We start from the raw sequence: 15,345 nt of genomic DNA, 5'->3' as shown, positions 1-15,345 counted from the left end.
CTGATTGCCTCTAGTTGGCAGGGCCCTCAGTCTGCTGAGACAGCTGCTTAATCTGGCAAGTTCAACATGATCTGTTGGCATAACAAATACTTGGCTTCAGGTTTTGCCGAAGTTTGTTTAAAAGGCTTTATTGGCTGTTTATGCCTCAGAATGTCTGGTGTGTGTGTGTGTGTGTGTGTGTGTGTGTGTAAATGTGTGTGTATTGGTAAGAGATCCTAGTTCTCCAGTCGATCGAGGGCTATTGAGAAAAGGCAGGGCCAAAGGTCCTCTACCTCATGAGTTCAATATCACAGGATCAAAGATGTAGACTTGCAAGGGTGCTCAGAGGTCCTCTGGTCCATTCTTCTTATTTTACAGATGTGGAAACTGAGGCTCAGGGGCCTAAGTGATTTGTGTAAGGCTACACAAACAGTATCAGAGATGGGGTCTGAAACAAGGTCCTCTGACTCCAGAACCTTCTTTGCACAGTACTGTGCTTTCTATAACCATGGGGACTATAAACAAGGAGACCAAATGCAGCTGAGAGTTGTGGAGTACAGAGCATTGTCTCACTGTAATTCCAGTCATGATAAGAGGAGTCATCAATTGTAACAACAACAACAACAACAACAATAATAACAGTTATAGTTATAATAATAATGTATATAGTGCTTTAAGACTTGCAAAGCGTTGTATGCATATTATCTCATTTGATCCTTACAACAGCCTTGTGAGGGAGGTGCAATGATGATTCCCATTTTATAGCTAAAGAAACTGAGGCTGAGAGAGGTTAAATGATTTTCTTGGGGTCATATAGTTGGTCATTGTCTGAGGAAAGATTTGAATTCAAGTCTTCTGATTTGAAGGCCAGTTATGGATTCCATATTCACTATGCTACCTAATTAATCAACAAACATTTATTAAGTACTGGTGATGTGTAGAGGGTAGAGATGCAAGTACAAAAGTGAGGCAGACATTGTTCTGAAGAAACTTTCACTCTAGTGAAATGATAGAACATGACCACAGATAAGCAGATAGAAGAGAAATACAAAAATAAATTACACAATGAGTGGGAGTGGGGAGGCACTAACACCTGGTTAAACAAGATCTCTTGAAGAAGGCAATTGAGCTGAGCTTTGACCAGAGCTAAGGGTTCCAAGATGTGGAGGTAAGGGAAGAGCATTTCAGGCAGGAGGGACAGCCTATGCAAAATCATGGAGGTGGGAGATGGAAAATTGTGAATGGAGAACAGCAAGGAGGCCTATTTGGCAGAGGCATAGAGCATATAACAGAAAGTAATTTGTATTGTCTGAAAAAATAGCCTGGAATCAGATCGTGAAAGGCTTTAAACTCCAAACAGAGAAATTTGTATTTTATCCTCAGGGCCTACATAGTGCCACAGAAGCTTCTTGAGTAGGTCTGTGATCAGACCTAAGATAGATGCATGGATATGTTTGGCAGCTGAGTGAAGGACAGGAAAGGGAGAGAGAATGGATGTAGGAAGGCCAACTGGGGGGACTACTGAAATAGTACAGGAAAGAAAGGATGAAAACCTAGACTGGGGTGGTAGTGGCATGAGTAGAAAGAAAGAAGGTTATGGAATTAAGAAAGGTTGAGATGGAATTAAGAAACCTAGCAACTGATTGGGTATAAGAGGGAAGAGCCATGGATGGGTCCTAAGCTGTGAACCTAGGTGGCTAGACACCTTTTCCTCTCACACCTCTAGAGGATGAGAAGTGAAGGAAGGGTGATATGGAGGATTGTGGTCACCATATTGGTTTCTAAGGGACCTTCTAGGGAGGAAAACACCCCCATTTCCCAGAGTCTCATTTCTTATTCTCTTTTTTTTGTTCAAATGTTTAATTTTGTTATATTTTAACTTTTTGTTCACATGCTTTCAACATATACACATTTCATTGAATCAGTTTACATTATAGACTAATATGCCTATTTCTTTTTTATTTTATTTTATTTTTTATAGTTTTCTTTTTTTTAATTATAAAAGTATTTTATTATTTTCCAGTTACATGTAGAGATAGTTTTCAACATTTTTGGTGAGGCAATTGGGGTTAAGTGATTTGCCCAGGGTCACACAGCTAGTAAGTGTTAAGTGTCCGAGGTCGGATTTGAACTCAGGTCCTCCTGAATCCAGGACCAGTGCTCTATCCACCTAGCTACCCCTCAACATTTGTTTTTATAAGATTTCTAGTTTAAAATTTTTCTCCCTCCCTCCCCTCCTTCTCCCCTCCCCAAGTCAGCAAGTAGTCTGATATAGGTTATATATGTACACTAACATTAAACATATTTCTGCATTAGTCATGTTATAAGAGAAGAATAAGAGCAAAAAGGAAAAACCTTAAAAAAGAAAAACAACAGCACCAAAAACAAAAGAAATAGTATAGTTCAATCTGCATCCATATGCCACAGTTCTTTTTTTTTTTTCTTTCTGGATTTGGAGAGCATTTTCCATCATGAGTCCTTTGGAACTATCTTGGGCCATTGTATTGCTGAGAAGAATCAAGTCTATTACAGTTGATCAACACATAATGTTGATGATACTGTGTACAATGTTCTCCTGGTTCTGCTCATCTCACTTACCATCAGTTCATGCAAGTCCTTTCAGGTTTCTCTGAACTCCTCCTGCTCATCATTTCTTTTTCTTTTTTTTTTCTCTCTTTTTTTTGTGTGAGACAATTGGGATTAAGTGACTTGCCCACGGTCACACAGCTAGTAAGTGTTAAGTGTCTAAGGCCGGATTTGAACTCTGGTACTCCTGACTCCAGGGCCGGTGCTCTATCCACTGCACCACCTAGCTGCCCCCTGCTCATCATTTCTTACAGCACAATAGAATTCCATTACATTCATATACCACAACTTGTTCAGCTATTCCCCAATTGATGGGCAGTCCCTTAATTTCCAATTCCTTGCCACCACAAAAAGAGCAGCTATAAATATTTTTGTACATGTGGGTCCTTTTCACTTTTTTTTAATGATCTCTTTGGGGAAAAGACCCAATAGTGGTGTTGCTGGGTCAAAGGGCATGCACAGCTTTATAGCCCTTTGGACACAATTCCAAATTGCTCTCCAAAATGGTTGGATCAGTTCACAGCTCCACCAACAATGCATTAGTATTCTAATTTTTCCACAGATTCTCCAACATTTATTATTTTCCTTTTCCTTTTTTGTCATATTAGACAATCTGATAGGTGTCAGGTGGTACCTCAGAGTTGTTTCTTATCCTCTTTATGTGTCCAGGCAAAAGTGATGATTCTGTCTCAAGATGTGTCTTTTATCCTCACAACTAGAATATAAGCTCCTTGGGGGCAAGGACTTCCTTGTGTTCTCTTTGCTATCTCCCATAGCACCACACCCAGGACCTTGTGTCTGAAGAAGACATTTAGTCAATAGTTTACTGACTTGAAACTAGTTGAGGGCAGGGGCCAGACTGATTGTGAGGATCTGGTAAGATCAAGGATATGAAAGCTTGTTGTAAACTTTAAAATGTTGTAGGCATTTGAGGGCTTGTCATGAACACTGTCACATTGTTGCAGGGTCCTGTCACTTGTCTGATGATGTCTCAGAATGAAGAGTTACTTCTAAGAAGGGACAGAACAAATTGAAAAGAGAGTTCACAGAGTAATTTGACATCATCCGCCTCTCCCTGGACTGAACCCAGTGATTTTATTTTTACTTGTTCAGCAGGGGAAAAAACCGTCATCGTTAATTCCACAATTACTTCATTCCCAAGCACTTGTGAAAAATGACTTCAAGTGTAAAATATTGTCTACTAAAGAATTAACTTAATAGATAATTTGGATTCAATTATTGGCTCAACACCGAAATTTGCCAGAAAAGGCTCAAGCAATATTTTATGTGTGTCACATGATAGGATGGTTGTAAAATTAGTTATTAATGACTTATGGGAGAAACACTTTAAAAAACTTCAAAGGGGGGGAGGGGAAGAAAATGCATCACTTAGGGTTTTTATAGCCCAGGCTATGATCCAGGATGCTTTACTCTCTATTTCTCAAAAAGTCTCTGATTTTGCTAAGGGAACCCTTACCTTGGCCTCCCTCCTCCCCCTCCCCATATGTCTGATTTGGGATTGAAGTGGTATCTGAATGCTTTGGGAGTAATTAGGAGCTGAAGGTCACAGCTATACATCATTCCAAGGAAGAATCAGTCTCTATTTGCCGGGAGAGCTTCACACTGACCTCTCACCTCCACTCTACTCTGTTGATTATCTCTGGCCAGCTCTAGTGAGGCATCCTTCTCTCACTGCCCCCACCCCCATGAACTTTTAAAACCAAAATGGATGGCAGGCATTTTCTTTCCATACTTTCTCAACTTTAATATGCATATTCCCACAAAATTTCAACCTCATCCCACCCCATGCCTCTAACTATCTAGTGCCTAGGTGTTTTTTTCTATGAGATGTAACATGTGTAGTAGAAAGAGCACTGGGGTCTTAGTCTTAGCTCTTTCACTGTCACTTCACATTAACTCAGCTTTAAAATAAAGCAGTTGGATTTGCTGAACTTTAGGGGCCCCCCCCCCCAAGCCATTGCCTCAGGTCACATGGTCATTTTTAGCTTTGCTGCAGCTGCTATCCTAAAGTCAAAGGAAAGATGCTTATTCATTCAAGAATAGGAAGCTAGATGGCTCAGTGGCTAATGCTTACTAGCTGTGTGACCCTGGGCAAGTCACTTCATCATTGCCTGCCTCAGTTTTCTCAACTGTAAAATGGAGATAATAAAATAGGGTTGTTGTGAGGATCAAATGAGATACTTGTAAAGCATTTTGGAAATCTCAGGGTGCCATATGAATATTATTATTCATAATTATTACAAGACATTTCCTTTGTGTTTAGTGATGAGGAAGTTAGAAGTCAAGTCCACAAGATTAAGGGGCACCAAGCAGTTCACTAGTCATGTACACAGAATAAGGTAAGTGCTAAGACAGAGTGATACAAACACTAAGGGGGAGGGCAGGGAAGGTGCTAAACACTGATGAAGCACTTAGCATTCTAAGTCCTAGGGAGAAAAAATACAAGCAAAAAACAACAGCAACAATGAAAGAAAGATAGCCCCACATGGTTGACCTGGGCCCTACCCAAAATGGAGGCTCCTGGAAAGAACTCAACAGTAGGAAAAGGAGGAGTCAGAGGCACGTTCCAGGCTGAGAAGGCCCCAGCCACTGAGGGAAGTTCTAGACTGGCAAGGCAGCTGAGTCACAGGAGAGCAGGGAGAAGGCCTGTAGGACATCAATCAGTGAACCCAAGTATTTATTAAGTGCCTACTTGTTGCAAGGCACCATGCCAGGCACTAGGGCTACTAAGACAAAAATGAATCAGGATCTCCCTATGGGGTTGAAAACTTTGAGAGACATCAAGATATGGTGGTACAGAGTGTGAGACTTGGAGTCAGGAAGATCTGAATCCCACCTTAGACATTTAGTAGCAGGACATGAACATAGATGAAAGACTGGTAGTCCCATCTGGTCTTACACCACTTGCCTAAAACTATTGTACCGAGTCTTTCCTAGTCTTTTTTGGTGCCCAGGGTGGGCACAGGGTGACTCGAAGCAGGGAATGTGGGTGACTATAAGGGACAGTTTCATGTTAACTGGGAATTGGGAAGGAGTTTGCCTACTTGCCCTGAGGAACATGGTGGACCTGGACTGGAGGATTTGTACTGGGGAGGAAGAGTATTACAGGGAAAATGGGCACTGGCTATATAGTTGAAGAAGGGCTTGATTTAAGAGGTGTGGAACACACAAAGAGTATATATTATGAGCACCAAGTCAAGCTAATTTACCTGGATAAGCTCAATCAGCGAGGCTTGGCTTCTACAGTCTGATTTATTTCAGGCAAGAATCCATTTGGCAGCAAGCTGGCCCTCGGATGAGTTGGGAGGCAGTGTGGTCATTGGTATAAATGATCCCACTTTTGTCCTTTGTTAAACCTTCCTTTACTCTATTTAATGTTGAAGAAGTCTATAGTCTGCCCCCCCCCCTTTAGAGATGCAGGATTGTTTCATCTCTCTGGAGGATCTGGGGGTGGGGGAAGTTATTGATTATTTTTAAATCATCTGGCTAATTCATATTGCTGGGAGAAGAATGAGACTATCATTGGAAAGATCTGGGCTTGTGTCTGACTCCCTATTCCCTACTTTAGCTGGGTTAATTTACCCTTTCCCATTTATAAAACACAGATTCACATTAGCATTTGCTTCTGCTTATCAGGAAATGTATAAAAAGCCTTCTGTCCTAGGCAGGAGCTGCTTCTGTTTCTCTAGGCCTCCTTGTCCTAGGCACCTCGTGTCTGCTGTCCTTATTGCTTGGTATTTTCTGACCCAGAGTCTTGTTCTGCTGGCCCTTCAATGGTTGTATGCTCCTCAGGCTCTTGATGGCTGGTCTGGCTTCTTACCCCAAGAGCCATCTAAGCCACTCGCTTCTAGTAGATTGGGGGTTGGGACTATTCCTTGGTCTGGAGCCTCCCTTTCATTTGTAACGATTGGAATGACGCCACCTGCTGGAGACTTACTGTAGAAAAGCTCTGCCCATGAGGTGAAAGTCTTTGAGGGCAAGACTAGGAGTCTTTTCTTTGGCATCAGGAAGTGATGCTGGCCAGTGGGAGGAAGAAGGAAGAAACTGGCGCTCCGTCTCGCACTCTTTCCTGGGGATGCTGGTGGAGAAGGCAGCTAGAAATGCACTCTCCCTTTAATAGATAGGAATCTAGGCCTTTCTTCTCTATCAAATTCTTATTCTCCTTAATAAATGCTTAAAAGTCTAACTCTTGCTAAAGCTTTTTTTTTTTTTTTTTAATGTATGAGGTATTTTATTTTTTCCGTTACATGTAAAGATAGTTCTCAACTTTTGTTTATACATGCTTTACAATTTCAGATTTTTCTCCCTCCCTCTCCTCCCTCCCTCCCTCCCCTAGACAGCAGGTAATCTGATATAGGTTATATCTATATATCTCTATACATATACATATATATATATATACACACACACATATATATATACACATAATAACATTAATCCTATTTCTGCATTAATCCTGTTACAAGAGAAAGAATCAGAGCAGTGATGCAAAACCTCAAAATAGAAAAAAAAACCAACAGCACCCAAAACAAAAGAAATAATATGGTTCAATCAGCATCTATACTCCACAGTTCTTTCTTTCTTTTTTTTTCTTGGATTTGTAGATCCTCTTCTATCATGAGTTCCCTGGAACTCTTCTGTACCATTGCATTGGTGAGAAGAATATAGTCCATCACAGTAGGTCAACACTCAATGTTGATGATACTGTGTACAATGTTCTTCTGGTTCTGCTCATCTCACTCATCATCAGCTCACGTAAGACCCTCCAGGTCTTGCTAAAGCTTATAATTTATTGGTGACCACTCACTAGATATTTTAGACAGTTTAGCTAGAATTTTAGCCCTTAACACATTCCTGTTTCTTTTTTGGGGGTGGGGTGGGGTATAGGTGATTGGGGTTCTTTTTTCTTCCCTGCCTTGATGGCCCACACCTTTAGCACATGAATATCTTATCTAACCCTTCTGCAACTCTCCCACCTGGCACAGTGTATTGTACATAGGTAGATATGCAAGGACTTGTGCTTTTTTTTTTCTCTTTTTAATCCCCTTAGGGACCTCCTGTTGTAAGGCCCTCCCCATCTACAACTTAGTAGGGTAAATCCTAGTGAGTTACCTGAGGCATATAGAAGTTGTGACTTGCCCAGGATCACATGGCTAGTGTCAGAGGCAGAATTTGATTCCATTGGACCTGAAAGCCACTTAATCAGTGCTTGCTGAATGATCAAATGAATGATCCGGAAAAGTGGATATACTTGCCTGCACATGGGGCCCTTTACATGGGACTCAGGAAACACATACTTTTGGCTATTGCTGGCTAGAAGCAGATATGCTCAGCAGATATGCTCTTTGTCTCCTGTTTCCTCCCCTTCCCCCCCCCCCCCATAGGCAGTTAGTCCTATAGCTCCTCCATTCTTGTAGAATCAAGGGAAGGTCATTAAAACCACTTCCGGCATCAAGAACCTGGGGCTTTTCAGTCATCAATGGATTTGCTACAAGGTGAAGTAGGGTGTGTAAAAAAATAATAGTTAACATTTAGAAAGTGTATACGTTTGACATATATTTGTAATTTTATATATTAAAAAATTTATATATATTTATATCTCAGATCCATACAACAACCTTGTGAGATAGGTTGTAAGATAATCCCCATTTTATAGCTGAGGAAACTGAGCCTGAGAGAGGTTAAGTGATTTGCCCACACAGGGTCACACAGCTGGTCTCAGAATGGACCAGAACTCAGGCCTTCCTGACTCAAAGTCCAGTGCTCTATCCACCGCATTATCTAGCTACCACAATATTCAGAGTACCTGTGGGTTTTTTTCCATCTGCTGGAGAGTACAGGTTTTGGAACAATTCTATTAGTTTAACCTGTCTGGCCACTGGAGAGAGACTGGATGGGAGAAATGGGGCAGTTCCAGTTACTTGAGGAAGGGGTTGAGATGAAACTTTTCTTGGGTTTAGCTGGAGAGTAGACTGGAGTAACCCTACTGGGTTGCTCTCCCTGGCCATAGTGAAGTGACACAGCAGGAAGATGTGGCTTCCTCCAGCTGGGACCTGGCAGATACCATACCTTATATTTCTTCATTTCCTCCACAGTGCTCAGCATTGGTCTGGGCAGATAGCAGGTGGTCAATAAAGACTTGCTGGTTGATCCATCAATTTTGAGTGCCACAGAATTTTCCTATGGCTCCAAGGGTTGATTAAAGTACAAAGTATGCCCAGATCAGCAAATACAGGCACGGTGAATTGACAAAGAGCTCGGCTTTGTCCAGCTTTGGAATTTTGCCATTATTGAAAGGCAGAATTCAATAAGGTAAAGAACTCTTGATGCTGAGGCGTTCAGATTCCAAAACTGCCACATTGGTTATGTGGCAGGTTATTTAACATCTCTGATTCTGTTTCCTCATCTTCCAAATGGGAAAATTAATACTTATATTACATTCCTTACAGGCTTAGTATGAAGAAAATGCTTTGTAAATACTTAATAAAAACATTTAGGCAACTAGGTAGTGAAATGGTTCGAGTCCTGGGCTTGGAGTCACAAAGACTTGAGTTTGTAAACTTACCTCAGACACTTACTAGCTGTGTGTCCCTGGACAAGGAACTCTATCTCTACCTGACTCAGTTTCCTGGACTGTAAAATGAGGATTATAATAACACCTACCTCCCAGGGTTGTTGTAAAGATCAATAACATCTAAAGCATTTTGCAAACCTTAAAATGCCATATACCTATCACCTATTATTATTATCATTTTAATTTTAAATTTTTTCCTATTATTATTATTATTAAAACTTAAGTACTATAAAATGTACTATCACTATTTTTAGTGAGAACTTTGAGGCAATGTGGTATAGTGGCTAAAATACCTGAGCTGGAATCCTACCTCTGACCCTGGACAAGTCACTTGTAGCTTCCATTTCTTCATCTGTAAAATGGTGCTAATATCAATAGCATTTACTTCACAGGGTTGTTATTTCACCCCTTCCATGGGGGAAGGGCGGGGCAGCTCATATTAGAAACAGACTGACCTCCCAGAGATTTTACTTTGGCAGATGTTTGCTGCATGGTGTTTATGTCACTGTGGGACTACAAAGAACTGGGTCCTAAGCGCTACACTTTGGGAAGTGTGGAAGTCATGGAAAAGGAGAAATGAAAGAAGGGAACAGGAAAGGAAAGAAAAGGCTTAAGTCAGCACTTGCTTCTCTGGGAATTCTAATCACTTAGAAAGTAGTTTTCAAGGATACTGTCCTTTAGATAAAGTAGCATTAGAGAACAGTTAATAGAATTCCAACCTCAGTGTTTCAGTGGTGATGAGGTTGGGAGGGGGGGAGTTCATCATTCATTGCTGTTTATTTCTCTTATCTTTAATTTAAACTTTTTGTTTGTCTGTGAATTCTTTTCTTGGGGGATTGCACTTTCACCCCAACCCCCTTACCTCCCTGTTGCAAACCTCACCCATTCATTACTGGATTGTGGCTTGGCAAGCTTCTTTTGATCATCAGACCTCATCTTTCATCTTCTTTCTTCCCGCTGGTTGTTCCCTACAAAGTATCCCCTTGCCTCCCTCTTTGCCCAAAGAGTTGTGGCTTCGTGTCAAAGGCACGCAGAATTGTCTAATTATAACAGATTAATCCATTAGGATTTACGCCCTTCTATTTACTGGCTGGAACTATCCATTTCACAGCTGTGGCTCCCTGATCTAACCAGCTAGCAGGCGATTTAAATATAGAAAGCAATTTAACCTAGTTGGATACCAAGGCATCTCGCTTAATGTAGTGCATAAATTTTGGAGCTCTTTGCACTCAGACGTCAAAAGGGCAACAACTGTTTCATGTCTCAAAAGAAGTCTGTGCTGCAAGGATTTTATCCCCCCCAGTAAAGGGACTCTGGGGGCAGGAATGGTTATGCTCAAAAGAAAGGGGTCCCTTCTAATGAGGTCTAAGTGGTTCTCAGGTCAATTAAGGATTTTTCTCTTTCTTTCTCCCTCCTTCTTTCCCTCCCTCCCTTCTCTTTTTCTTCTTTCCCCTCTTTCCTTCCTTCTCTTCCTTTTCCTTCCCTCCCTTCCTTTTCCCTTCCTCCCTTCCTTTTTTCTTCCTCCTTTCCTTTTTTCTTCCTTCCTTCCTTTTTTCCTTCCTCCCTTCCTTTCTTCCTGCCTTCCTTCCTGCCTTCTTTTCTCCCTTCCTCCTCTTCCTCACTCCCTTCTCCTCCCTTTTACCTTTTCTCCTCTTTCCCTCTCTCGCTTCCTTTTGCCCTTCCTCCCCTCCTTTTTCTTTCCTTCCTTCCTTCCTTCCTTCCTTCCTTCCTTCCTTCCTTCCTTCCTTCCTTCCTTCCTTCCTTCCTTCCTTCCTTCCTTCCTTCCTTCCTTCCTTCCTTCCTTCCTTCCTTCCTTCCTTCCTTCCTTCCTTCCTTCCTTCCTTCCTTCTTTTTATAGGTGCCTGACATTGATATATCATGTCCCTGCTGCCCTTACCTCAACTATTCTCTAAACTTTCCTATTTCCCTTGGGAATGCCGTTAACATTCCAATTACCTGGGTTTACAAACTTGGAGTCATTATGACTCTTCCTTTTCCCTTGTCTTCCTTCCTCCCTATTTAATTAGGGACCACCTCTTGTTAATCTTACCTCCACAACATCTCTTGTATAAATCTCTTACTCTTCACTCACAAACTCAATCAACCTTCACCCTAGTTCAGGTGCTCATCATCTCTTGCCTAGAATATTGTAATAGCCTCCTAATTGTCCTTTTTGCTTCCAGACTCTTTCCCTTTTTGCACTCAGCTACCAAATTGGTATTCCAAGGACACAGATCTAAGCAATATAGTACTTTCTCAAAGATCATCAGTAGTTCCCTATATTGCCTTTGGGATAACAGAAATTCCTTAGCCCAGCTTTTAAAGCCTTTCACAGTCTGGCTCCCATCTACCTCACCAGTCTTATCTCATATTATTCCTTTTCTTTCAGTCTCAATTCCAGCCAAACTGGACTCTAGTTGTTCTCATATAAGACTTTCCATCTCCTCAGAGATCTCGTATCAGTGCTAGATCTGGCCCATTCTACTCCATTCCATTCCATTTTGTTTAAAAACATTTATTAAGTGCCTACTATTTATGAGGACTGTGATAGGTACTGAAGATACAGATACAAAAATTAACTAGTCCCTGCCCTTAAAGAGCTTATTACTCTATTTGAATGATGCAACATAGAAGCAAAGTATATAGATGTAAAGGGTTGCTCAAGGAGAGTGCCCAGGGAAGGGGCTGGAACTGGGGCAGAGGGATATATGCTCAAATGGGAATGGGTCAAGACTATTAGGGTATTAGATCTCAGGGTTTTATGACTCTGTCCCAGTCATGTCCTTGGAGTAGGCAAGTGTGCAGAAAGAACTTTCTTGGGGATGTGGCATGTGCTGACCCTGGTCATATCTTGTCATCATTGTTCCTAATGCAGGGACAAATGTCTTTACTCCTGGGTAATGGGCATTGTGACCAGAATGCATATGCAGCTCCTTGGGGAGCTTGGAAAGCTACAACTTTCTTGATGCCATTCCTAAAGGGAGAGCAATGAGAGCATATCATGTCACAAAAAAGGGACTTGACTGTTAGACCTATGGTTTGTGGCCATGCCCACAACCTTACCTGACCCTCCTGCCACTCTCTTCTTGTATATTTCACCATTAGCACTTATGTTTAGCTAAGTTTGATCCATTTATATACCAGTTCTCTCTATCTCTCTCTCTCTCTCTCTCTCTCTCTCTCTCTCTCTCTCTCTCTCTCTCTCTCTCTCTCTCTCTCTCTCTCAGAGTGTGTGTGTGTGTGTGTGTGTGTGTGTGTGTGTGTGTGTGTGTGTGTGTGGTCTTCCAGAGATTGGCTGACTGTAGGTTGGGGCAAAAGTACTAAGATTATCTGTGTCCACTTCACCCCAGCATTCTCCTCTGGTAGCTAGGCACAGATGGGCAGAAGTAGAGACTTATTGAAGGAGCCAAGACCCTGATAGCCTTAGGGGGCTGACTAGTGAAGGTCAAGCAAGGCAGAGAGTGAAAGGAGGAGGAAAATACCAGGTGAGCTTAGGACTAGGTATGTTTTCTTTTTATTTAGAACATTTTTATTGATTCTTTTTACATTGCCACATTTCTTCCTTTCTCCCCCAGAGCCATTCCATATAACACATGCAACCAACACTCAACAAATACTATTTTTAAAGAAAAAGAAGAGAAAAAATCAGCAAGATGATGAATACATTGAGAAAGTCACATTCTACAACTGCAGACCTCACCCTCTTTCTGAAAGGTTGAGGCTATGTTTTCTTATATTTCTTTTTTGGGGTCACACTTGTTCTTTGTAATTTTGCAACATTCCGTTTTCATTGCTTTGTGGCTATTCTTTCCATTTATTTTGCTATAGTTATTGTGACTGTTGTTTTCTTAGCTCTACTTCACTCTACACCAGATTATATAAATCTTTCCATGCTTCCCTGCATTCATCATATTCCTCACTTCCTACAGTACAATAATATTTCATTCATTTTTTTGTGTCACAATTTATCTCTTATGTGTATTTTCAAGAGTAGTTCTCCTTCCTGTCTGGGGTCTGTTTCCTCATCATGCTCTATAAGCACAACAGAGCCAACTTCCAGAGACTGTCCAGTTCACCCCCTTTTCACCACTCTATTCTAGGCAATATTACAATTAAACCATCCCAGACCTATCATGACCAATTGATTCAGTTTTTAATATTCCACCATAGGGGAAAATAAAATCATTTTCTCCCATGACCAGCCCTAAGATGCTCAGTGTAGTACCTAATAACCCTTGTAGTACCTAAGTTCTCAGTCTAAGTTAAATCTGCATGCAATCTGTGGAGCCTTTGCTCAGTTTGGCTTCATTCTTTTACAAAGTTGGAGAGAATGGCTGATCCCTCTCATCCCTCCAAACCCTAACCCTAACTTCCAAACTGAGACTGACTTATAAGGTTCTCCATTGGGTTACTATGAAAGACTGAGTATTTTCACTGGCTATTCCCCATACTTAAAATGTTCTCCTTCCTCATCTGTCTTCTAGCTTCCCTGGATTCCTTCAAGTCCCAGCTAAAATCCTACTCTTTACAATAGCCTTTCCTAACTCCCTTTAATTCTAATGTGTTCTCTTTGTTTATCCTGTATATAGCTTGCTTATACATAGTTATTTGCAAGTTGTTCCCATTAGATTGTGAGCTCCTAGAAAGGAGGGTCTGTTGTTTGCATTTCTTTGTATCCCCAACACTTAGCACAGTACCTGATGAGTAGTAAGCATTTAATTGTTTTTTGACTGACTTACTGTTATCCACTCTTACAGAGTGTTGTTTTTCTTTGGAAGACATTACCTTGGGATCACTAGGGGTCTTCCAGCAGAAGCTAGATGGCCATCAGAGAACACTGAAGCTCAGGTATGGACGGGGTTAGAAGTTCCTTCTGGTTCTGAGATTCTGACATTCTGATTCCCTGAGGCCTGAGACTGTTTGATGTTTTTCTCTCTAGCCCCTCACACATATTTATTTTATTTTTTTGTATGGGGCAGTGAGGGTTAAGTGACTTACCCAGGATCACACAGCTAGTAAGTGTCAAGAATCTGAGGCCGGATTTGAACTCAGGTTCTCCTGAATCCAGGGCCAGTGCTTTATCCACTGTGTCACCTAGCTGCCCCATGGTTCACTTTTATATAGCATTTGACATTTTGTAAAGTTCTTTATGTCTCATTAGAACCTCGCAATTATTTTGTGAAGTAGGTGCTATTGCCGGCTCTGTTTTACAGATGAGGAAACTGAGGTTCAGAGTTTTTAACACACAGCTAACAAGTTTCTAAGGTAGGGTTTGAACACTGATTGTCCTGACTCAAAGACCAGTCTTTATCTACTATGTCATGCTGTCTCTCAAGTAGTAGTAGTAGTAGTAGTAGTAGTAGTAGTGGTAGTAGTAGTGGTAGTAGTGGTGGTGGTAGTAGTAGTAGTAGTAGTAGTAGTAGTAGTAGTAGTAGTAGATGACACTCAATGTTAGCCATTTTGAGTTCAGTTCACACTGTCCAAAACTGAACTCATTCCTCACCCCGCCGCTGCCTCCCAACTCTTCCCTCTTCCTAACTTCCCTATTACTGTGGAGATCACCCCCATCTTCTCAAGGCTCACAAGCTTAGTGTCACCTTCCATGCTCTTACTCACCCTGGATCCCCACCCCTGTATCACCTATCTAATCCATTGTCAAGCCCTGTTGATCTACCTTCACAACATTTCTTCTGTATGTCTCCTTTTCTTCTCTAACACAGCCACCACTCTGGTGCTGGCCCTCATCATGCCTTGATTATCGCAGTAGCCTGCTGGTGGCTCTGCCTACTTCAAGTCTTTCCCTACTCCAATCCATCCTCCATTCAGCTGCCAAAGTGATCTTTCTAAAGAGCAGGTCTGATCATGTCATTGCCTCAAGCTCCTCAGTAAACTCCAAAAGTTTTCCAATGATATCCAGGGTCAAAAGTAAAATCTTCTGGTTGACTTTTAAAATCTTTCCTATTTTTCTGGTCTTCTTACACTTTATTCCCCTCCGTGTTGTTGTTGTTTGAAGAGGAACAATGACATCATGGGGTGATGTCTTGACATGTAGATGAATTGGATTTAAGTGAGGCAGAGTTGCACAGAGTCATTAGCCTCACTCTCTCTTCCAGAAGCAAGACAGAAGTCAGGGTGACTGGTGATGGCCCAGGATGCAGTGTAAGACCTTAGTGTCTTGATCAAGT

Source organism: Dromiciops gliroides, chromosome 2 (assembly GCF_019393635.1).
Source record: "Dromiciops gliroides isolate mDroGli1 chromosome 2, mDroGli1.pri, whole genome shotgun sequence".
NCBI lineage: Eukaryota > Metazoa > Chordata > Mammalia > Microbiotheria > Microbiotheriidae > Dromiciops > Dromiciops gliroides.
The sequence above is the reverse complement of the archived record's forward strand: the minus strand, read 5'-3'. Positions refer to the sequence as shown.